The sequence below is a fragment of the Lepisosteus platostomus genome, chromosome 12 (assembly GCF_059453375.1).
Source record: "Lepisosteus platostomus isolate fLepPlt1 chromosome 12, fLepPlt1.hap1, whole genome shotgun sequence".
Taxonomy (NCBI): domain Eukaryota; kingdom Metazoa; phylum Chordata; class Actinopteri; order Semionotiformes; family Lepisosteidae; genus Lepisosteus; species Lepisosteus platostomus.
Window position 1 is genome coordinate 4885255 of NC_142622.1, and position 26712 is coordinate 4911966.

At 37.7% G+C, this 26712-nt stretch overlaps 1 protein-coding gene across 2 annotated transcripts in view; it reads left to right on the plus strand.

The window, feature by feature from the left end:
- Window positions 1–2383: 2383 nt before the first annotated feature.
- The window catches only part of calcr (calcitonin receptor), a 70723-nt gene continuing 46394 nt past the window's right edge, over window positions 2384–26712 (plus strand). Inside the window, exon 1 of one of the 2 annotated variants that reach the window (XM_088600538.1) lies at window positions 2384–3256. The gene's annotated coding sequence lies outside the window, so the exon portion shown is untranslated. The remainder of the gene's footprint in view (window positions 3257–26712) is intronic. The other variant, XM_088600539.1, reaches the window with a different exon arrangement.

The window sequence follows — 26712 nt, forward strand, 5'->3', positions numbered from 1 at the left end:
TCTTTCTCTTATAGGAAATGGCAAAACTTCCTGACACTCAAGGTATAAAGAAATCAACAAAAGTATGTAAAGTGTATATAAAAGTCACTGATCTGCACATTAAATTCTGTACTATCAGACAACAAAGGGATGTTAAAGATTTATTTCAGTTACAATAAAATAAATTATTTTGGAACTTACACAGCATCACCAAATCAACATATTGCTGACTTTGATATAATTGATAGTTTCTAGGGATTTGGTGTTGGAATGAATGTACTTTCAAAACTACTTGAGTGTGGGACTGAGCCTCTTTGCTGTTAAATAAAAATCCATCCATGCCAACATGCTCTATAGGTGCCCCCACCTGGTACTGTAGGAGGGAGGCAGGAGACCAGCTGCTGGGACAGTTCTGTACCACAGAGATGATACAGGTCCAGCAATAGTATTGAACATCCTGGTGTCCGTCCCCACTGCAGAGAGCCCCGAGCCAGGTCCAGCACACAGGAATACCAATTTCCATTGCCCCCCCCAAGCCACTTCACCAGCAGTAAAGAGCTCTGTCCAACAAAGACAGAAGTTCCCAGAGTCTTCCAATCCCTCTTGAATGGGAGCCCAACCAGGTTACTGCCTCTCTCAGGCTTCATATCATCCTTTCACTGTCTTTCATCCGCTCACAGTGCTCCCCATTCATGATCAGTAAAGGGGAGTGGCTTTGCAGGCAAACTTTTTCACAAAGCAGTGATAGTAAGACATCAGCTCTGCAAAACTCTCTGTACGTGTTACGGTCAACATCCCTCCTATAGAGGGCGCTCTAATTGGCTAGTCTTTGGACTTGATTCCCTGGTGTGTCTTGCTCACATTCTGTTATTCAAACCCTGAGCCTCGGGTGTTTCGGGGCTCACCACTGGAAGACGGACTACCACCCGGTCCAGGAGAGGCTCGAGGGCATAGGTTTCGTAACGGCATCCTGACCCACCGAGTCCGGGACTCGGCGTCTCCTGTCCCATTCCTGTTCCGTGTCTACGTGTTCTTCATCCTGTTTCCCCCCTTCCGGGGATTTTATCCTGTCTTTGTCCCGGACGGATTACCTGGCCTTTGGATTTCGAATTAACTTCCTGAATACCCTCTTGGACCTGCCCGGACTCAGATGCCTAGGGTTGCTTTCCCATGGGCACTAGATCACGAACTGTAACCCCTCACTGGCTTCACTGTCTTTTCCCTGAGTCTGTCTCCTGTTCCTTCTGGATTGGACCGTCGTGCATAGGGTCTTATTGAACCCCAGACAGGAGGCTTACTTGGCTCTTGTAACAGTATGTCCTTGATGCAATTAGGGAGCAGCCTGCTACAACCCTGCCATATGCCCAAGGAACTTGATTTTCTGCTGGAGGAGGTCATCCTTCCTTGGGTGTAATTTGAGTCCCGCTGCTCTAATGCAGAAGAACCCTTATAGGAGGATTTTGAGAGCTCTGGAGAATGGTGCAGCACGATTTAAACCCATTTAGACCCATAAGGACACCTGCCTCTTCTTCATCGTCTTCATCGGCCTCTTGAAGGTGGCAGGTGCTGTGCCAATGCAAACGACTCTGTCCAATTTGGCCTGACAGTCACCTGGCTCTGAGGGCCTGTGCTGCTGTATAATCAGGATTCCTTCTCTCCCTAGTGCTGTGGATGTGGTCCTCCAATGTCAGCAGGTCGTGCATTACTGATAAGCGCTTCTGGGGTTTGCTCTTAATGACATTCTGGTCAGGCAAGCCACCCCTCTCTGCAATCTGGCCCTCCAGCCCTGCCTCTAAAGCTTCTCAGGGGTGGAGGCAGGGGGGCCTTCTGAAGGCGGACCTCTTCTTTAGTGTGGCATGGTGGAGGAGGGCACATGTTCTTTGACCATCAGAGGGCTCTCTTTTCCCCAGTGTTCATGCACTGATGGAGTACTGGAGTACCAAAACCCATTTCAGCCTGGCTGCTTTAGCATCTGTGGCTCGCTGGTGCCAGGCAGTCAGCAGAATGCTCTGCCATCTGGTCCTCCTGTCCATCTGTAGGTGCCCAGAGCTCCTCCTCTGCGTCTTGTCTTCTTCTTGTCTCTCCAGGTCCGGGCATCTTCCCTCCTCTCCTTCCACACCACTGCAGATAACTAAGTAGTGATCACAAGCACTCAGAGGCGGAAGGGAATTCTTGCTCCAGCTCTTTTTGTTTGCAAAGGCTCAGCGTCAGCTTCGCAGTGCCACCTTCTGGAGATTTACACAGGCAACACACCAGTCTCACTACTATTACTACAGCAATGTCCCTCCCAGTTAGCGGACACAGTACAGTAGGTAACACTGTTTGTGCCTTCCCCCTGTTATACGCTGCCCTTTTGTGCCTAGTACACATTTTTACAACCAGTCATACAGTATCAGCACACATAGTAACTGCAGAGTAGCGCAAACACATCATTAGCTGTACAGACATTACAGTCCTGCAGGATGTAGCTGCAGATATACTCTTCTGCAATAAGCGGGTCAGCCCCAGAGTATAACTGTCTCGCAGCTACTATAATCTGGTGGCATCTGGCCACTATGATATCCTACTATTTAATCAACATACAGTGTAGTGGTTTATCGTTAGTTTGATCGCCATTTTATTGCAGGTGTGTTTATGGTGTCTTTTGGCTTCGAACGCATTTATAAAACATAACGCACCGTTTTTACGGGTGTGGGCGGTTTTACTGCCTCGCATCTACTGTAGGTATTTACAAACGTCTCTCTATCTCTCAGCACCAGGCTATCAGTTGGCTAAGAAACAGCACCGCGCGTCATGTGTCTTTAAGAGTAAAAAAGCCCTCTGGCCAGTTGCTTGCTGAGGTGGAGCTCTTCTCCCTACTGTCCTGCATTGTGGGCAATGTGCTGCTGTTAGTCTCAGTCGGATTACCCGTTGCTGGTGAACTGTAACAGCACTTAGTATTGGTTGCTGGGCATTGCCATTCGAAGGTAAAAAATTAAGCCTCAAGTCATTTTTTTTTTAAGTGCAGACCTTCCACAACCGAGCATAATGAAGTTCACTGAATTAATTCTGACTTGAAGTGGATCCCTTTCTTGTGGAACCAAACTCATTTAAATCTTCTAAGCAGAACTGTAAAATAAAAAGGGGGGATTTCTGATGATGGAATTCAGTTCCCAGGGGACCTGGAGGGGCTCTGAACTGTAGATAGCTGCCTTCATCCTGCTACACAAGTACATCAGTGGAGCTACGCTGGCAACCTTAGACTCTTCACCCGTGTTATTAAGCAGAGCTACAGTAGGTAAGTCACATTGAATTGTCCTACTTTATTAAAGCCTGCGTAATTTCTATGGACCGAACGTGCACTGTAACGTGAACAGTGCTGATTGCTTATTTCTATAGATAAAAAGGAGAAAAAAAAGAGACATGCATGGTTCTTAAATGTATGTGCTATTGTGAGATATACTGTACAGTACAGTAGGCTATTGCGCTAGATGACTTAAATCGTACCGTACTGTATATGGACACGATTTTTAAATGCGAGACAGCAGGGAGTAAATGAATGAATATTGCCGCGATTCCTATCATAAACCTGAGCTTTGGTAGCTCACAGCTGAAACTATAGTACGGTAGTTTGTACTCCTTGGAATACATGAATGGGCAGCCCTAACCAGCGGGAGAAGGCAGTAGCATTTGGACCTCAAAGTGCGAAAGAAAAGGTTCATTGACAGTTTGCCTTTACTTCCCTCTTGTCTGACTTGCTAATATGAATTACCCACCACTGTTAACTGATTAAATCGATTCCATGTGCCTGCTCTATCATGTGCTGTTGTGTGAAAACGGGTGAAGTGGAACCCGGTGAAAATGACGCTTGAACTGCTGTACGTTCATTCATAGATGGGTGTATCAATGGTCGACTTTTAACTATGCACAGTTTTCCCATATGAAAAACATACAGTACATACACCACTCTTCGAGATTCATTCCCCATTAAACAGAAAGGAATATAATAAAGCGAAATAACACCAATGGAATTAAAACGGGGAAAAAAATCATTTTCAGCTGTATGCTGTATAATCTCATTTTGACTACAATGTCGAATTAAATTAATGTGCAGTATATTGTAATGGTTGGTGAAGCATTATTAAAATATACCTAGGCTGTTATTTTCTTCTTCATTCTGTTATGATAACAATGTCTAATTGTATTGCTGTGTATTAGTATGAGTTATGCAGTATTACTAAGGTATATCCTAGCGATTTGTTTTAATCTTTATTCAATTAGGAATGCAGTGTTTAATTATTGTATATTATCATGGGTGATGCAATATTATTAAAATATACCTGAGGATTATTATTAAAGTAATCCTACGCATTTATGTAGGATTGTGTACTGTATTTACTGTATCTTATAACAAAATCTTGTATTTATTACATAAATATACTCTCTAAGTTGGTTTTAGAGTTTGGCTGATTAATTTACAGTTTCAGACAAAATTCTTCTGATTACAATGGTTTTTATGCTGAACTACTTAAACCAGTGTGTAAACAAAAAGATGTAGCTTTGCATTGCTGAAAAACAGCAGCTGTAGTCTCCCATGAACTAGTTTAATGGTACTCTACTTGTGCTGTATGGCCATTCAGTTGTTTCTGCTTTGTGTGCTGTGTATTATACAGTGTTAAGTGTTTATCACTTATGTGGCTCTCCACAAAGCCCTGTAATTTGCCTCTCTTAATGTATTGTTTAACTCTGCACATTGCTATTGAGTGGCAGCTCAGAATATTTTTGCAATGGATAGCACTTCTAAAATGTCCCTGATTTACAGTATCTGCTGCATTTTTATATTTGGGGGAGATAATTTGTTTCCATGTTGTAAAGTAGGGTATTAGTTTTAGGCTGGACTTGAAAGAGTTACTGTACAGTGTTTAATAATCACTGTAATGACAATACATAAAGTTGTTTTCTTAAAACTGCCGAACGATTCACACATGACACCGTTGTGATGTCTTCTCTAGTAATGCAAACTACATTACCCATGACAGAGTAGCTGGCAAACAAATTTCAGAATAAAACTTTATTCTGTATAAAATGCCAAATGCCATGTCACTGAGATAGTGGTGTTAGGGAGCTTGTAGTGAAACCTAAAACACACCATTTACAGGTAGGTAATGCTACATCTTTAAATGCTGTTATATAAAATTTGCAACTGTCTCTTATTTGAAAAGCTGTTGTGAACATGAGAGAAAAATGTAAACGAAAATGGTTTCCCAACAACTGTTTAAAAGAGGCGTGTGTGGGTGGGAGAGAGGTGGTATGGAACATTGAGATTACTTGCGATAATGCATTTGTGTGACAGGGAAATGCTAACAGATCTAAAACAAATACTATTCCCTGTATTTCAATGAAGGTCTGGAGCTGAAAACGTATGACGGGCATAGTGCTTTCTTTTTGCTAAGCATAAATATACCCTGCTGTATACAAGTGAGGTGTAAATAGTACAGTATATGTCAGGAATGACTTGCAGACCATCATGAAGATCAGAAAGACAAAAAATATATTTCCTTGCTGAAATCTTTGCACCACTCTACACCACAGAGCAAAATGTTTTTAGGTGAAGGATATACAGGTAGATGTAACATGATTGCATTATTATATATATTTTATAATATTTTCCTATTCCTCTTATTAGCAAAAAAAAAAAATACATTTCAGGTTGTTCTGTTTCCAGATCTTATTTCTTTTTAAAAAAGAGCCTCTCATAGAAATGTTTGTAGTAGCCCATCCTTCCAGTCTCATCCTGAAATCAATTACTAAACTTAACGTTTGCTGCTTATTTACTGTTTACCAAGCTCAGAAAAATCTCCCCTCCTTATATGAAAGAGATTTGACAAGAGATTCTTTAACAAAACATTGAGCCTCAGAAAACAAAGACTTACTCAGCTGATAGCAGTGGTGTATGAGGACCAGTTCAGCTTGTAAACTGCATTATACTAGAGCAAACAGATTAATGGAAACATTGAACCCCACTTTCAAGTGATGGTGAAAAATGACACCATTACATTTTTTTTAATTTCCGTACAACTTGCGTACCATTTTCAGTTTTTTTTTTTAAACAACAAAGAACAGTATCAGACTTTGTGATGTGATATGTATTGTTTTACATGTACCTGGTGTCCCGCTGTGAAAATTAGGGTGTAGAAATCATGTATCAAGCTCTGTCAGCTTGATAGAGGCCACTGGAAAAATGTCAAACGCTATAGAAAACAGATGTGTGCTGTCCTTCAGATAGAAACAGATTCCAAATTATTTTAAATTTACTTTCTTTTGCTGTTCAGTGTAGCATCAGTGTCTCAACACCAACTGTCAGACCTAACCAGGGGAATTGTGAATATAATCAAGTCTAATTTTCTGTAATAAAACTCTAATGTGAAATGTTTGCTTTTGTACACAGATTGGAAGTAAAGCCCCATCTGAATAATACAAAAAGAGTGATATTTTAATGTAATATTGGATTTTAAATTTGTTTTTTGTCAGGTGAAATAAATGATCAATTTGTTAAACCTGATATCAAGAGGGAATTGCAAGATTAATTTAATAGTACTTTCTTTAATTAGATTGTTTTTAACATAAACAAATAAAACATTTATTGCTGCATATATACAGTATGAACAGAAGTGTGCATTCGGTGGTTTTTATTAGATACACTCTCAAAATAATTCAATTAGAAAAACAATCCAGGCTACGAAAAAGACAGTTTAAATTAAAAATAAAGAATTGATGAATGAAAAATTCTGATGTTTAGAACAGCTATTAATGTTCTGGGAAGCAGATGGTTTGGTACTTAATATGAAAATGTCATTGTTTGTGCTTTCGGGTAAGAACATAGTTTCAAGAAATATAAAAAAGAATGGTTTTTACAGTGTCAGCTTTGCCCTCAAAATACATATTGTTTCAGTATTTTGAGATAATTGTGATATTGTAAACATCAGTACATTATATGTTTGTTAGACATGCTGGCTTGGTTAATTTGTCTATAAATGAGTGTTACTTGGTGTTTCCTTGTGTGCGTGTGCTTTGTGCTAGACTAGTGTCTCATTCAGGAGGTTTCTTATATTGGGTCCTGTGAGTATGGGATATTAGAATAGGCTTTCATGAATTCTTATCACAAAACAGCAGCCTATTGATAATAAATGGATACTTTATTAGTGATAACTATAATGCAGAGATTTACAAACCTCAGCTTGGCTACCTGCAAAAGACTATTTCAACATTTATGTATATGAGGGTGGCATTTTTTTTCTTGTATACCCTGTTATAAAAGAGGTTTATTTAAACAATAAACAAATATTTGTTGTTGTCAATGAGTTCCTACAGTAGGTGCATTTCCAGTCTATTTATACATTAACATGCCTTAACATTACAGAAATGCTTCTGGCACTCTGAAAATGGCCCTTTTTAAATAAGTTTCATTTTAACAATTGACTGCTTTCTCAGTTGTTGGAAAACGCCGAGCTCATCGTAGAGTTTTGCGAACAAAAGAGCTGGTGTACTAACCTACACACACACAAAACGTTTTGAGAACAATGATACTTCTTTTAGAATTTTCAAAAATTCTGTTTCTTTGTAATAAAAAAGTATTAGATATAGAGTCTAATATGCACACATTTCTCAGTGCTCTGAAGCCATATGTTCTCCATTCCAGGTATCTGTGATCAGTAGGTGGTGCTATTATTTTGTATAAGATTGTGTTAGGCTCATACTGGATTAAGACATCATGAGGAAATAGTACATGCAATCGTCTTCTATTAATTAAATCATAGGAACAACCACCACCACATTTAGCTTTTTAGTAGCTGAACATATATAGTATTTGCGACATATTGAGGTCATCAAAGATATTTGTTTGATTGAGAGGCAAATTCTGATTTTGCTTTTTGAAGTACTGGGGCACCCCTGCTCTTCTGTCCCTCTGGGAGATCTCTGGAAGATGTCATGGCTGAATTCTTCCAGGTGTTTTGCGTTGACAGATTTGTTTGCATTAGATTTGCTTGACGCTGTTGCAGTGAACAACAACAACAACAAAAAAGCTTAACTGTGTCACCTAACTGATTCCTTTCACTGCTTTCTTTAGAAAGGTAGAATTGACTGCGCTGAACTGTGTGTTTAATTGAAGAAATGGGTCTGGAATCTGGTTCTCCAAGCCTGTTAGGAAGAATGCCACACAGTCATCCCTTTTATTTATCTCAGCAAGCAGCTGTGGTGATAATTAGCCAGTTTCTGATGGTACAGTATGAGATAAGTGGTTTTGTTATTTCTCCTCCTTCCTTAGAACCTTGTTGTACTTTAAATACGCATTTACATTTTCAAAAGTAGTCATGTGATTTGTTTTGACACATCATTTACAATTTCTAGGCACTGTGTGGAAGCAATACAAAACGCACACAAACTGTAAGGACATATAGTCAAAAGCAGAAAATTTACATCCAGGGATGCTATGTTAAAATTGTTTAATGCAGTAATGATACCTTATTTGGAATATTCTGTAAGCTTTTGTTCACCTGAAAATACACTGATTTTGTGGAATGAGTCCAGAGAAGAGCAAACAGATACATTCTGGGAGTTTCTACTCTGACAGCCTGATGAAATTGGACGTTTTTAGGCTTGAACATAGAAGACTATGATGGGATCTAATATAAGTATACAAAGTCCTCAAATGCACTGACAGTCAGCCCAGTGGAGTTCTTCATAATGAACAGTGAGACACATAGCAGAGGGCACAACTGGATGCTGTGTGAAAGTACATTTCAAATTACCAAAAGGTTTGTGAGAATATGGAACAAATTGCTCAGCCATGTTTTTGAAGTTGTTAGCCTGGCTTCTTTCAAGAAACAACCAGGTGAGATTCTTGGACCAATTAGAGATATGTGAGTTCAACTTTCTGTCCCTGGCTTCATTGAGCGTTTATTTACTTGTCATTCAACTGGACAAATTAAAGAAATAATTATATTCTTTATTTACAAAAATACCTGACATGGATTATAAATAGCACAGACACAGAAAAATTACGTTTTCTGTTATTTTAGCTGTTTCATCCAGTATATTTGAACCAGTATATTCATGAACACAGAGCAAGTACAAATTAATAAAGTCTCCTGCATTGGTCATAAAAATAAAACTTTTTTAAATGGGATTGATATACAGAACTGGTATTTTTACATTTACTGTGTATTTCTTTGATAGATGTTTCAAATATGTCTTAATATATCAATAATTAGAAAATGATAAAAAAAATGTGATTTGAGCGTTGTAATTTAGGGAGAAAGTACCTGTTACTGTTATACTGTAGACCCAGATTCAAATAAAACATTCATGCCCCCTCACGGTCAATTACAAACAAGAACTGAGACGTCTCTGGCAAAAAACAGTGATCTAGTTGTCATCAAGTACTGGGTATAAAATGTGCGATTGGTGGGCGTTTAGATTCAATCCTGGCTTGTGTTGTACTGAATAAGTGGATAAAGGAGCAAACAAACACACCACAAAGACAAAACCTCACACCTCGATGCACGTTAATATCTCCGCTCTTTGTGCGCTAACAAACAAGCATGTATGACCCGCATGCGGCTGTAAGTTTTTTGGTTCTGACTGCCTACTTGATACTGTTCCACATACAGAAAACAGAATATTATTATCACCATAAGTGTGTTTCAATATGGCAAGGGTCTGTGTAAACTTTGAATTGGCTGACTGAACTCTTGCAACCTTTTTTTTTTTCTCCCTGCAAATTTCATGTGTGCATTATGTTCAGATATAGGATTCCACAGCTCCTTGTGAACAAATTGTAAAAAAAAACAACATTCATATAATTCAATTACGTTAGAAAGCTAAACAATTCCATTGTTTTCATATTGAAAACATTTCATATTGAAAAAATGTTTTACATAAATTATTCTGCAATGTGCTATCCACACCATTTCTTGTATTTTTGGTGAATACCAGTTATATTTCACTATAAAGCTGTTAAGAGGTCCAATAGATTTAACTGATGCTTAGAGTTAAAACTTAGACTTAGGCTTTGTGCATTTTTATATAACACATGGAAGATCCTGCTGTTAAAATCACTGATGTGGTGAGCCGAAAAAAGAGTTTTCTTCCAAAGTGTAAGGCAGTAAATTGGATTTCAGAGGAATATATTATCCCATTTAAAGTGTCCAGTTGTTTAAAAAATAGTCACATTAACTTGCAAGGTTCGTAACATATAAGTGTAAAAGGTGAGGTGGATGAAAAAAAGATGCTGATCTTTAGATTGCAGAAAGCATGTTGAAAGAACCATTGTAATACCCAAATAAGCTAGATATACTGAATAACCACCTGTCATTTGTTAACCTTCTTTGCTTTGACATTGCCTTTATGTCCAAAATGAAACTTGGCTCCTAGTTGTGTCCTTTTCTTTCAAAGGTTTCAACTTAACACATGAAATAATTTCTGTAACAAGATTAACAGCATTTTCTGTGAAATATAAAAAATATTTTAAAGCAAATTATGTCAGTCTATACAGTGCTAGATTTTTATGTTTGATGCCCGAATTACTGCCCTCTCTAAATACAAAACACCACTGTGAATCTGCTGTATGCTACGTAATGTGTAACTAATGCAAACCTAATCATGTGCGATGTCCTGGGAATTTTATTTTCACTGCATGAAGGACTTAGTTGTGACATCCTAACATTACAAATTGTGGAAATCACAGCTAAAAGAGAGTGTGTTTGCAAGGAAATACTTTTCAACTGACCTACTGTAATTCCAGCTGCTAGGTGAAAGAATACACTATAGTATTTATATGATGAATCCCCCAGTACAGATGTTGACAATGGATATAGATCACTCAGTCTAAAAACATTGAGCACCCATGTTTCACAAGAAAAACAGCTTTCTATTTTAAATCCTTACATCCTCTGCTAAATGTATTTTTTGTCATTTTCCAGTATTTTAATTGCCATTTACACTAGGATCTTTTTTGATAGTTCATAATTGGTGAGACGATCTTCAGCAATATTTCAAATTGGGGAGTACACTGTACCTGTTTTTGTTTGTTAATTTGCCTTATGTTCAGTCCTTTTATCCCTGACATTAGGCTTGCTGTTCTTCTTTTCTATCTGCACAGTTTCTAAGTCCTTCCTGAGGTGTAGAGGAGACTAAATCTGAGTCTATGTATATTAAATGACTCAGTGGGGAATTAAAAGCTTCAGTTTAAATTTTTTTTGTATTTCAGTAGTTTGGTCAGATCCTAACACATGCAATATACTGTACAGACAAAATGTATTAGAGGCTGTTTGGAGTAATTCACCTCACTGAGGGACCAGCAGCCTGACTGTAAGGATGAGGTTGACCGAATCCTTCCTCACTTTCACAAGGAAGGGAAGGGAAGTTCAGGAAGGTGAGATGATTATATTTATATATCAAATTATATAGATGAACCAAATGTCTTCCTCTCCTTCGTAAATCTTTTAACAATGTTATGTTCTTCATCTGTTCTGAAACAAAATAAGTGAAAATGAAGCAGAAATAACTTAGCATATCTTTGAGAAAATGAAATAGTGAGTTAGAAATATAGATTAAAAGAAAATATTATTTTGGATTTTTTATTATGGCAGGATCAAGGTATTTTGTAGCAGATAACATAATTAGAGATCAAAATCATTAACATTTTCTTTGTAACATTTTCCCAAATTGCGTTCACGATAAACAAAAAAAGATATACTGTAATTGCAAAAAGAACTTGAGGTTCTAAAAATATCTCCAGTGCTTTCTTCCATTAAACCAAATACATATCCCACAAGCCTGGCATGAGAATTGTCAAATGTTGATTTTTCTCTTTTAGCCCATTTTAAGATGGATTTTTTATGAGAAGCAATTTCCTTTTTTAACATTAAGAAAATATTAGTAATATAGTTTTGCCAATGCAGCTAATAATGATAAAAAGAAGAAGCAATTAAAATTAAGTGCTTAATTATTTAGCAGGTGAGTGAAGGGGTGATGCTCTAGGACTGGGGCATTTCTTTCATGTTAATCATGAATCATAAAAGTAAAAATCTTGCTCCTTTCCTTTGCATTTAAAAAAAAATCCTTGTTAAATGCAAAAGAAAGTGTCTAGTGGCAAAATATCTCTTTTGATGTTAAATGGTATATATCATCCTTACAAATGATTCCATCTGCACTTTTGCAAGATTAAGTTTATTGAACTGTTGAGAAACTTGAGTCTTATGTTCCCAAAGATCAGAAACTTTAGTTCATGTACTGTTTATACCCATGGTACTTGCCCAGTTAACAAAAAATAAATAAATTATGGATTACTCATTAATATAGCGACTAATCACTGAAGAGTAACTTCTCATAGCGAAAAGAAACACTGTTAAGTATTCAGCACTGCCTAAATTATACTGGTATATTTTTATAATCTTCAGACTCTTGTTTTAAAACTTACACCATCACACTTGAAGAAGGCACCACAGCTGGAATGTTGTCATGTTTTCTTTTAGAATGGAATCAACCTATTTTTGTCCTGTTACTGTACTTCACGTTTATTTCTGCACACTTTAGTCTTTAACTCAGGACCAAAACCCTATGTTTAAAGTGGGCATTAATGGATAGAAATCACTTTTCTGGGCTGTTTGGCAGATAATGATGTTGACTGACTACTTTTCTTCACGGGATTTTACCAAATCAGTGATATATGAGAACATTCTGAAAAATCCTGTCACGATCGTAATCCCGCCCTTAAGGGCGCTCTGACGCTTTCGTATTTTAGTTTATTACGTGCACCTGCCCCCTGTTTAGTCTGACTCTATTTCAGCCTGGTGCTCTCACTATTCCTGGCTCAGCACTGGGAGATGGACGCCCGGAAGCCCACCTACCAGCGGGTCCAGGAGAGACCCGACGGCACAGGCTTCATCACGGCGTCCTGACCGTCTGAGTCCGGGGCTCGGAGCGCCTGGCTTCGTTACCCTGGTTTTAACACTTTGTTCCTCTTCCGGATCCCGTTCCGGATTTTAATCTTCATATGTCTTGGATGGATTTCCCGTTACCTGGACCCTGGACTGCGCCCCAGATTCTCCTCCTGGACTCTTTGGACTCGTTTGCCTGCGCCACGCCCCCCGAGCACCCGCTCACCGTCGTCACGTTCCCCTGTCTGTCAGCCCGTCCCGATCCTCTCCTACGTCCTTTCCCTGTTGTCCTTCTCCACTTACTTCTGGATAATACAGTCTGCATAGGGTCCTAAACTACACTTAATGGGAGCCTGGGCCTTACAATTCCTCTCTGCATCATGGCAACATATCAGTTTGTAGTTTCTCAACACTGTAATTTAAGCTGCACAAAAAACTGTTACATTGATTAATACTAGACATTACAGTATAATATTAATTGCCTGAACTGCATGCTTCTCTGGGAAAACAGAAAGCTTGCTGTTAGCTCTTAAAAAAACCACTCAGTAGCATTTAAAAGAAAACAGATGCTATTGATTCTGTAGTGGGTTGGCTGTTCATTTGCTGTTTAATGCTTTTTAATCTATACTGTAACTTGTATGTTAGGAGATCTATGTGTGCATGTACAGTAGTTGCAGTTGTGCTGGATGTATGCTTAGGATGTCTGGACTTTACCACCTGGTTGTGCTATTATGAATACTTTAACAACGCAGTCTCAAGGAGAAAGCTTGCTTTAACCCGGGTCTGTAGGGAAACAGAAATGTGAGACAGCACTGTTATTTTTTCATGCAAAAGTAAAAATAGCTGGTGAGAAGGCTGTAAATTCTAGCAGGTTATTTGCTATATCAAATTCTTATTTTGTGGTGTCTGAAATTGAACCCCTTATTTTGCAAGTTGTTAGAGTATTTGTACAGTATATACGTGCATTATAACCATGTACTAATAATATTTTATGATCTTATTATATTTTTAATAATCACCGATCTACATTAATGCAATTGAATAATTTTACTATTGCTAAATAATAATAAGATGAAACAAATGCTACTTTAAAATAAAAGTTTTTGTATTGCTTTAAAAATGTAGTTAATAGTGATATGCGTTCCAGCAGCAATAATGGGTCAATTACAATAAGATATATTTGTCGTCTTATATTTTCAGAATTTAGGCCAGAATCTTTATAAGGAACAGATATGAAAGTACGTGTGATTAACTACAAAGACATCTGCTTCTTTCAGTATTAAGGATATGTCTTTGAGAATAATGCATCTGAAACTGGTATTTAGAAAGTGAAGGATTTATAAAATGATTTATGAAATAAAGAGGCAAAATCTGTAATACACCCTGAGCAACATTTCTTTGTCTTTCACAGTGTGATTTACACTTAGCATTAAATGTCTGAGTCACAAGAAGATATTGAGGGCTTTTTATATATGGTTAAATGAGAAATGAGCTTTTCCTGGACAGTAGTAGACAAAGAGAAACAGAAAATTACATGATTAATGTCTACTAAAAAATTATCTTATTTATAAAATTCCCTTGTAACAATGTGCTGTTATTTAAAAGTAACTTTTTATTAATTTATCGGCTGCATTTGAAGTTCACTGTCCACATGTATTCCTTATAATTAAATTCCTAAAGATTTTGTTTCATAAGACTTTCTTCTACCATCCGTTTAATTATATTTTGCATCATTTTTACAGGAATACTCTCATCAGGTAATACTTTACCTTTAAACTATTTTTTATCCTCTAAAATCTTTTAAAAGATGGCAATAGAATTATGTTGGACCTAAAAATGTTTCAATTTCAATTTTGTCCAAAGGAAACATTAGTGCTCGCTAATCAATATGTCTGTTAATGGAAGAGCAGTCTGGATTCCTGAGTGCACCCAGGATATTTCCTGCCTCCCTGAGTGGTAGCTACAATGTCTATTATGGTATCCATGATCCAAGTCACGTTCCCAAACAGTGCATTCATGACCCTGAAGAAAACAGACCGCAAATAATGGGTTCTTACCCAGAAAAACCATAGAAAACAAAAAACAGGACTAATGAAAACAAAGGTACTCATGGTGGTTGACCAGGATTCAGCCTTGAGCTTCTTGGCAGTCTTTTCAGGCTTTCTGAAACCAGATTTAAAAATTGAGTCAAGATAGATAGATAAGACTTTAGTACAGTAATTCAGGTGGGGAGCTGCGTCAGCATGCGTAGGCTGCAAAGGAACAAGTAATAGGTTTATTCCATGCTGGAAAAAAATGAAGAAAGAAAGCACAATGTTTCGGCTGTGGAGCCTCTCCAGGTGAGAATTAGCTCTGTGTGACAGATACTGTAGATGACAGCGTCCTCCACTCCCAAGTGTGACCAGTAGGCGAACTGCAAACATTTGTTCGAGAAATGTTTGTAGTGAATGAATGCTCAGAGGCCAATGCAGGACATGAAACCTTAAGACTAGGGTCTGATAATTCTTCTGTCACTTACGATGGCTTTATGATTATCAAATTACACACTATGTACAGTATAAAGGGATGAACATCAAAATGGATCTCTTAGTGTGCCTAACTCTTCACTTAACAGAGTTCTGGGTAAGGGTAATGTGTCTTCACATTAATTGCTGATTAGATTTTTTTGTAGCCAATATCAATCTTGTAAATGTAGACAGGCACAATTTTCCAAAACCCAAAAACGATTTGATAAATCGCCTTCATCTTCTAGATTAGAGAGCGTTCCATTCTATTAATTTGATTTTTGCTTCGTTGATGAAGTTTTAAACATTGTTGTCTCAGAATATTCCAGTTTTTTATCAGTTTTGTATAAATAAATGAGACTGTATTACCTTTATTTTAGAATCATGTTTTGAACTACAAAAACTTTCAGTTTGTTTTAAAGTACTCATCAGTTGTGTTTATGTTTCATTTCTTGATTTGCTGTCAGTTTTAAAGTCTAATAATGTCTTATAGACTATTATTATAATTGACTAATACAATTAAAAGTGTGCTTTAGGTACATTTCTTTTGGAATATTATTATTTTAAAAATGTAACAGAGTTTTTAAACAGATGCTCACGGGGAGGTCAAATTTGAATTTCGTCCACTTTTTCTCACCTGCTGCACACCCCTGTCACGATATTAGTTCCCCCTCCTTAAGGGTGCTCCAGCCCTTTTACTTAAGACTTTATTCTCTGCACCTGTTCCCTATTCCCAGCCCACCTTAAAAGCCAGGCGCTGACGCTCATCCGGTCTGCTCTGATTTCCATATCGTGCGAGTCCGGGACCTGGAAGCGCCTGGTCCCGTTAAGGTTTTAATCTCGGTTCCCGTTCCTGTTCCCCGTCCGCCGGTTCCGACCCGGCCTTCGTGGTTTTTTAATTCTTGCTCTGATGGATCTCCTGGTTTTGGACTTACCCTTGCGTTTTGGATTTTCCCTAAGGATTACTCTCGGATTGTTCGCCTCGGCCACACCTCCCCGTGCACCAGCGCACCTTGGACACGCCCCCCTGTCTTCAGCCCTGTTTTCCTGCATGACGTTTCCCCAGTGTTTCCCCCACTCCGTCGGACTGTGTCGTCCGCATTTGGTCCAGAAAGAACTGTTCGTTACAACCCCTTTGTGCATCTGTTCTTGAAATCCTCCCTCCACTCCATCTTCACCCTCTCAGCGGCTCCCTGGCTCATTCTTTGTAAAGCAGAAGGTGGCCTCATTCTTAGAGGCCGGCTACCAATCTGTCAGCTAAGGAGCAAGTAAAGGTTTGTTCTATGCTGAAAAGAGAAGAAAAGAAACACAACGTTTGGGTTGTGGAGCCTTCTTCGGAGTCACCCAAAGAAGGCTCCACCGCTGAAACATTGTGTTTCTTTTCTTCTCTTTTCAGCTTGGAATAAACCTTTTACTTGTTCCTTTGCATCCTACACATGCTTACGCAGCTACCTACTTGAACTATTTTGTCAGCTAGCTGAGTTACGTCAAATAAACGTTAAATATACCATTCCTTTAAACTTTGTTGCCCCGTTGTATTAAAGTTTTGCTGAACTACTGAATAAAGCATTGCAGTAGGATTTCTTAACAGTACCAGAATGGATTACATGTTTACTTAGGATAGCCTAAATTTAAAAAGCACCCATCCAAACAGTTTAACTGTTTAACACTTTAACACTTTAAGGAATGGTGAAATATAACTTATCACAGTAACTAATTTAACAGCAGAAATGTCATAACAGTGTAATTAAGTTCACAGAATCTGTACAGTGATGTGCCGCTTACAGAATTGTTCTACAAAGAAAAAAAAGAATCAGCTCTGAATGAAAAAAATGAAAACCGCATGGAAAAAATAGCCAGAAGTGACTATGGCCACATTTTAAACTTAGATAATAACATTCAATCGGTTCATGTAGAAAAACATTGTAATGCTCTGGGCAAAAAGGCAAGTCAGATTTTGAATCTTCTGAGGCAAACAAATTACTGTAGAGTACCTCATCAACAAAAAGAAAACAACAATGTACAAATTCTTACAATTTACATTTAGAATTGCTAAAACTGGGGCATTGATTTAGCAGGTTTTTGATAGAACCTGGGATTAGTAACTTGCAACTAGTGATGGGAACTGAGATTTTATTTAATTGTAACAATGATTGCGCTTTTGTTTTTAAACCGCATCTAAGATGATGGTGAAAAAAATATTTTTTCTTTTAACCTTCAAATTTGATGAAAGAAAATGTGTGTTTTATATTTTTTCCATAGGTAGTCTCTTGGAGCAAAGAACTAAGCTTGGCATTTGAAGCTTAACAACTATATACAGTAAAGGATGAATATGTTCTGTGACTTAATCTTCTCTTCTAAACCAATTGGAAAATTAAGTCATCACCAAAGGGCAATCCATTTACTCCATTCACAGAGAATAATTGATGCTCATCAAACTTTAAGTGCCTATGAATTCCAAAGCCAATTGATGTGACAGTTTTATAAAGATAACTGCATCTTCACATGTGAAATATACTGAATTGCAATGTAGAACAATCACATTTTTTCCTTTAAACCAAGTAAGTCATTTTTCTGCAATTTTTGTCATTTTTTATTTCAATGTCTAAAGCTGAAGCCTTTCAAGTTTGGGGTCTGCAGTGTAGCAGCTGAGCTTTTTCTAAGTGCAGCAATGGTCTCCTGGGCCCTATACACTGAAAGTTGCAATATTAACAGTAACCATTCCATTTCATTAGTAGTACTATCAGGCTGTTGTGCAAAGTGTTTACTTTCCACGGACTGGAGCTCCATTTCTAATGCTAATGAAAAAAAAAACAGTTTTAAACAAGAACCTACTTGAGCAGACAAAGTCTGAACTATGAAAGCAAAAAGACATGCGAGGTGGCCTTCTCAGTGCTGTCTGCTTTGTATTATCAAAACAGGGAGACGTTGAATAGTTTTATGTATGAGCGTGCCATGGAATTAGTTATTTATCACTCTCTTTTCAGTAGTTTGGCCAGACCATGATTTAAAGCGTAGTAGATGCATGATTTGAATTAGTTCACTTTGTTGGTGTAGCTTGCCTGGACGAGGAGAACGACAGCCGGGCTCTGATGACGCGGCTGTCAGATTCCCCCCCATAAAGAGGGATGAGCTAAAGAGCTGCAGCAAGTGCAAAGATGGGGTGGAGGGAGGGATTTCAAATGAACTAGTGAGTAAAACCTAAATGGGATGTTTGTATGTACTGTAAGTAGGCAGAAGTGGGTGAGATTAGGGTTTGACCTCCTATCGATCATTCATATCAAATAAAGAGGCCTAAGAATTAGAAGCATTTTAGGATGTCTGTTGGGTATTTAGCCACAGTAAAATTTGGCCTAAGCCCATGGCCACTGGACAAGGAAACTGGGACCCCCATACAGAGTGAAGACTTGACCAAGGGGTAGCTGCGAAGGTGGAGATGTAGTGGAGGAGGGGTGTGTGAGGTGAAATTCTCAAATAAGAGAGATTTGTTATATACAGTATAGTTTAGAGCAATGTGGTTGGGAATGTTTATGAATTAGAGAAACTAGGGCACAAGGTTTGGTTGTCATCATCACTCTTGAATTTCAGTGAAGACCTTCCGTTTAAAACTCTAATGAACCCCCCATACGGTATAATATTGAATTTTGTGTCTGATACTATTCCTGAATTAAAGGATATGTTAGAAGACAATGTTATAGTTGACATTTGACAAAGCCAACACAGGTTTTTGCTTTTATCTTTGTATAGTATTAAGAAGTGAATCAGTGAGGATTGCAAGGTTATCGAACAAGCAGATTATATCTCGATCACATAATGAGATGAAATATTAGTACAGACGTGAACTCTTAAACTTTGTTTGCTTCCTATATTTATGCTCTGACCATGTGCTGGAAAGTAGTCTAATCCGGGAACTCTTAGCACTCAGCTGCACTATGAAATCTATCCGTAATGGGTGGCAGCAACCAGAACGTCTCTTTAAAGTACTGGAAACAGGCTGGAACTACACATACTGCAGGCATAATTTAGAGACACTAGTTAACCTAGCCAGCATGTCTTTGGAAAGGGGGATAAAACTGGAGTACCTGGCAGACAGAATATGGTGACTCAGGCTCAAGATGGCCTATTCTAGAACCAAGCCCAGGACCCAAGAGGCAGCCGTGAGGCACCAGTATTAACTGGAAGAGCACTACGATGCGTTATGTTATGCGTTAATTAATATTTTGGTTGAGTCAAATTGATCATTTACACAATGATAATGAGCTTTTGTGTGTTTTGATTAGTTTTATGCGTATTGATCTCACATATGATTCACAGACTGCAGGTTCTCGACTACTGCCATAGGCGAATCACCTGTGCTGGTCAATATCAACTGCATTTGTGCGTTCATTGCAGTTGTTTTAAATTTTTAAATATCTGCTGCAATACGTTAAAGAGCAATACATGGTATCACCTTTGTAACAGTCTTAAATAGCAGGAGATAATTTGTGGTTATGTGTGTAGCCCACATGTGCATACCCTGATATGTTTTGTCGAGCAGAAACAAAAGTGTTTTGCATCAGTGCCCTGGCCTGTGTCATCTAGACCACAAACATGGCACTAGAGGCAAAAGAAAAGGCCAGAAAATTTTAATTTGAGTATTCCTCATGACCTAACCCAGGATACTTGACTATGTCATTTTTAATTATGGAGCATGGGTCACATTGCACCTGTACGAACATATAGAATACATGTGTTTCCTATTTGTGCGGAGAATGAGCTGGAGATACTGGTGGTATTTGTCGCTCTCAACACGTACTGTAATAATGTCAAAGAAATGTTTCTTTGAGGTCTGTAGGTCAGACCAGCTTTCAGGAGTAATTAGGGATTTGCCAGGAATTACTGCCACAGTCCCCTGAAAAGAACAGGATATAAGAAGAGGAAGAGTGGATAATATCTTCAGCTCTGCTGGGACAGCCAGGGTGAGAGGCTGCAGGTCATTTGATAGGTCATAACTTCCTGCTCCTGATGTGGCCTTTACATATCGGTAAAGCGAAGGATCCAAAATGTTTCATACCCTACAATTCACAAACTTCTGCTGAAGATAGTCTCCCTACTGCAGATGCCTGTATTAAGGTATTAACTATTCATAAATTAATATTGATAAATTCTTAAAAGATTGTGTTTTATGTTTTAAGGGTCACAATTGCAAGAAGATATAGCCCTTTTTCAATATTTTAAAAAACTAATCTGCACAACTCCAATTCTGTTTTTAATCACATTTTTCAGGAAATTCAGGAACGCACAGAATGACACATTCACAAAGGACAAATTAACTGCAAAGACAAATTACCTGCATACAACATTGCTTAACACTCCCTAATATCCTGATGCATAACGCATTGCAAATTGTTTATGACTCATAAAACCAGAGCAGTACTTCAGTAGCCTGAAATATTAAACAGTACATCATGATGATCCTTATAAAGCCACAACTACACTACATTTTAAACTAGAAATCAGTCTATTCACATTAGGTTAAATCTGTGTTTATTGACTATACAACAACCAAATCTAGAAAAACAAATCCCATTATACTGTATAAACAATACAGAATGCACAACAATGCTCACACAAAACTATCAAATAAGAAAACAAACAATATCAGCATCACATTAACATTTCAGCACCTCGACCTTCACCTTTTCCTGTTTTGAAAAGGACTCGGTTGTATTATCTGAACTTGGTGGAAAATGTGCTTTTATTTTTCCTGACAATATGTGCGTGTTGCATATTGAACTAAACAATTTAGTTCTATATTAGAACAAAATTTAAAAAATCTGCAAGCTTTTGCAGTTTCCGTCACAACCTTTAACTCTATTCTCCCTCACTTCATGCTGCTATTTCACTTTAAACCCTCTCCATTATTTAACAATGTAAAGGTTAATGAAACCTGACTCTTAGAATTAGAATAATTAAGTTCTTTACCCTATGACACCCCACAGAATGAAATATGTTTAAGGGCTTCTGTGTGGTTCAATGAGTAGAGATGCTAGTTCCAACAGCAGATTGATCCAAGCAGTCCTGGGGATCTTCTGTATGGGAATTTTCTGTATGTGATCACATTCCTGGAAGAGTGACATGAACTGAGCAAGTTGTTCTGGGGTTCAGTGCATTTTATATCAGTAAGGCTTTCCAAAACTTTGCTGTGCATCAGTGCTCCCTGTGGCTCATCGTGGCTCATCTGTAAGCATGTACATTAGTGTTGTCAGTAAGAGCCACAGAACTCCTCCAATGGATAAGAGCTTGGATCAGGGCTTTCAGGAGGGAAAAATTCAAAGCTGGCCTCCCAGTGCACAATTCTGAGAAGAATGCATGGGGTCCCCTTTCTTGTTTGGTCAGTGTGTGTGTTTCAGTAGTAAGCTGAGTTGATTAAAAACTGTGTGTGGAGGGTGTGATCATGGAGTGAAATTTGTGATTACAAATATTTTAAATCTTTTTTTTCTGCTAGGAAAATAAAATAGGAGAATAAAGTAAGGATAGAACCAGATTTTAATCACAATTCCTCTTTAGTTAGTTTTTCTTTGAACTCCCCTTTTCTAGCTAATGGCTACTCAACAAAACAACAAAAGTTTTCAACAAGTGCTACGAAGTATATATGTGAAGTTAAATGATTACTCTTTCAAACTTCACTCTCACAATATTGAGCAGACATTATGAATAAATTCAGACCTGAAAAGTAAGCAATGCTCTGCCAATTTCTATTGTAATTTTTGATATAGCACATTTTCAATTTATTTCATGATGATTTTGACAGGATCTTATCTCTGCCATGCAAGATCCACTTGCCAGTTCACTCACAGGATGGTGCAAAGTTTTTAAATTTAAAAGAAATTTCAATGTAGAAAAATTGCTATTCGCAGGAGACAGTAGTCAAGTGTTGCTTGAGAAATTATGTATTTTCACTTCTTTCACAAAATACATCACCATTTTTTCATGTCACTTCTGAACATTTTATAAAGTAAAGCCTTCCAATACGGATGTAATTTTTGTTTTAAATGTGCTTTTAATACATACACAAACTTTCCATAATGCCTTTATTACCTCTTGTGTGTATGTGTGTCACATTCAAATCTTAAAAAACTACTGTATATTCTGTGTGGAAATTATATCCTGTCCTACATATCCTGATAAGGCTCCATGGCCGAAATGTTGTGTTTTCTTTCTTCTTTTTTCAGCATGGAATAAACCTATTACTTGTTACTTTGTCATTATAGATCCCAAAGAACTGTTCATAAGAGTAAGGATTTTAATCCCCGTATTCTGTCTAAATCCCACTGTAAATGTGGTATACAAAATGTTCCCTGTTAGTTCAATTGGTAAAGCAGTTGCTCACTGCCCTAACTAATTGAGTTCTAACGAACGTTTGCTGCTGCAACTCACAACTAATCCTGATGTAATCACCTCAGTTCACATACTGTATATACCATGCATCACCCTCTCCTTCTCCTTGCTTGTTTTTGCATCCCTCCTCCACCACTTCTTCACCTTTCGGCTACCCCTAGGTCACCTTTCCACTAAGCCTGGGGGTGCAGGTCTCCCTGTCCTATGGCCGGGAGGTTGGCCCTCAGCAACAGTAGGTTAAGCCAGAGTTCCACAAAGTGCGATAAACGATTCTACTGTCACAAGATCTCTGGCTGCTGTCTTGCCTTGTGAAATCTACTGTGTAGTGGAGATGCTGACATATAATATGTGTTGTGTCAGTCACATTGGAACTGCACTTCCTATATCATTCTTCCTGTATCCTTCACATATAGGTCCCATATGCGAAAAGAAGAATTCCTAATGCAAGAAATTGTATAGGGCTAATAAAGAAACATTATTATTATTACATTATAGGTCCCTTCCTATATGTGAAGACTTTTATCCTGGGGGATTAGTTGATTGTTTAACAGGTGTGTATACAGTATATGTATTAATTCTCAGCCTCATCACCACAGTCAGTTTCTCTACAGCTGTCCCAAGTGTCACCAAGCTTTTGATTTGTCTCTGTGAATGCAACTGACAGAACATGTAACCAGAAAACATTAATAGCTATACCAACACCATTGAATTTATTAACACTCTATAGTTGTACAGGCTTCTCTGAAAATCGTGATGCTCGTCCGTACTAATAACAGAAACATCAAAAACAAGATGTGAACATTTTAATAATCATGCATGTCCATAACAATATTTTTACTGACTACTTATTGTTAACCAGTCACTCATCACTGAACATCTCCTGAGAGATGGATTTATGATTGTCATCCAGATAATTAATTTCTGGCTTAAACCTGGCAGAACACTTGAGAGTAGCAACTCAAATGGAGTTGCTGGCATTCATTTGCTGTAACAGGCATGTTTGTATGCTAGTGAACTAATTGATGCAGGCAAGCGTTTTAAACAGAAAGATAATTAAATCCAATGTCTTTGGAATCTTGCCAGATTTTTGGGGAATGTTTTTTTAGTCAGAAATATACAAGAACTAGCTAGATATTATGTCTTTATGTGTGTGTTGCAGGAGTATACAGTCCATGTTCAGCTATAGTCCATGATTATGATAAATAATGGTTTTAAATTTTTGAATAGATGTTAATTTTTTTAACACACCAATATCTACGAAACATATTAATTACAGCACAGTGAGAACTGAAACTGTGTTAATTTTAAAAAAAGTGATTATATTCAGCGTTGCAGAATTGTGGCATCAGATTACTGGTTTGTTTGTTAAAATATGTATGTTTTACCAGTAAAATTGTTTTTGTATTAGGGAGGGATATACAATAAATGGAAATCTTTCAACACTAGTTTTCTGGATTTCTCTGAGGCATGTGTGAAAACCTAGCACTGTCTCAAAAACAATTCACTAATTTCATTAAACATGCAGTCTAATTATCTGCATTTGGCAATATGTGCTTTAAAGGGGGAAAGCAATCTATGGTTTACTAACCTCCATAATTACAGATGTAAATTCAATGCAACACATTATGAACTGTGTAATTTTCAAACTTTGATTGACAAATGAAAGGCTGATTCCTCAACTGGCAGTCAGCAAGCCTAATACATTTTCATCATTCATCTGAGCTCAGAATTAATCCATGGAGAGAAAGAAAAAAATGAAATACACGTTTAAAATAGAATAGAAGAAATAATGAAAGACAATTTGCACTTTGTTAACAAAGCAAAATCACTACTGAGTCACTTACTGATCTGAGTGGTCTAGCTGTCAGTGTTTCAGGGGATGATGCTGAAGAAGTACACATACATCCTGACTACTTGGTCATTAAACATCCTATAACTCTGCTTGAAAGAGTAGGGGAGTAAACCCATATTTCCTCGCTAAATTTCCACTTGTGCTTGCCTCAATAACTGCCTTCCATTCATTTCCCATTTAATTCCATTTATGAACTACTGTATTATCTCCCTTCTCCACCTGATCTGCTGTGTTGTGTGGCTTCTGGTGCATAATGACTGCTGCTGTGTAGTGGGGGCTTGAACTCATAATCCACCAGTCAGTTTACCTGCTACGCTACACCATCCCTATAAAAGCACACCGGTAATGAGCAACCAACGTGCAGGAGCCAGGCACCTGGGATGTGACTACTCGAATATTGCAGCACTTGGTTGCACATTTTAATGAACCCTAGCGCAGGCGTAAAATGATTAAATTACAGAATTGCCTTTTTATTGCCTCTGTGTACAGGTGCTCCCCTGCACTTCCGTTGCTACCATTCATATACTGCTGCAGACACAGCAATTTCAGAAACTGGGCCGTAGTCTGGTTGCATAATCTTACTTGGCCAAACCCTAAACCTCTCAGTTATACTCCCCAAGGCTTACCCATTGCACTCCACCTCCCCTACTATACAAATGTAAGCAATTATAATAGAAATTCTACATAAGCAATTAAAAAAAGCCATTTAATTGTTGCAGTTTCGACGCATTATAAAATATCCTTGCTGTGCATCTGCGTTTTCTGCTTATAAGATTAATGAGTTATGTTGAGTTATGCTCTGTGCCCAGTGACATTACATACAGTACATCAGGTACTTTATGTGGATCCACTTAATATAATACAGTGGAATGAAGAAAGGATTAAATCATCAGGGGCAGGCAGAGTGGTTCCCAGCTTCCACAATAATGGAGAGTTTCCAGCCTTAATGGATGTCTGTCTGATGAAGGTCTAATTGATTGCTTGACTGGCCTGAGAATTTGAGGAACTTCATTCATGTTTGCCTGTTCAATTAATCAATTGCATACCATGCACAGAATTTGAATGTAATAGGCCTGGATTGGGTAGACAGTTTAATGAGGAGATGGACAGTGTGAATAGATTGAGATCAGTGGGGCCCAAGAGCAAGAAAACATGCTGAGATAGAGATCTAACCACATGGTGAGATTGGATCCTCATCGATTTTTTGTTTCTTCCAGAGTCTCCGGTGTACTGAAAAGGAAGACACATTAAATATACAGTACATGGGCTCAGATCACCCCAGTTTAATACTAAGCTGTATAAATGTGTAAATTGAAATAATTTGGGATTAATTGGATAAAAGCATTAGAGAAATAAATGGTGACTCGCAGTATGTTAGTTAACAAGCATTTATGTTTTAGTTTATAACCTAAAGCTTTCTTCTCTAAACTGAAAATAAAATAAAGCATATTTACAGCATGGTATTTACATGTAAAGAAGTATAGAATGGCTTTTATATGTATATGATAACTACGCATGGTTAAAATATTTTCATTGTCTTAGGAAAGTGCACTAAATTAATGAATTATCCTTAAATACCTGTACTTATCATATTTTAAAATATGTTCAAATTGTCCTCCATTTTTTTAGTTCAGGTGGGTAGCTGCGTCAGCATGCGTAGGCTGCAAAGGAACAAGTAATAGGTTTATTACATGCTGAAAGTAAACACAACGTTTTAGCCGTGGAGCCTTCTTCACCTCTCACTGAAGTCACACCTAAAGAAGCCTCCACGGCCGAAACGTTGTGTTTTCTTTCTTCTTTTTTTCAGCATGGAATAAACCTATTACTTGTTCCTTTGCTCCATTTTTTTAGTTGCAGTCACCGAGCATAACAAGTTTGTAATGCAGATGCAATTAAGTGAACTCTGTATTCATTTGTTGTCTTGAAAACCACAGTCCTGGGTTGAAATACAACATGAATGTGCTCCTGTGTATATTTTTAGTGTTTGAACTCAAAATAGATTTCCTGTACTGGTGAATTGGATGCTTCAATGTGTAAAATAATTTAAAATTATATATAATTTCTGTTAATTCACTGA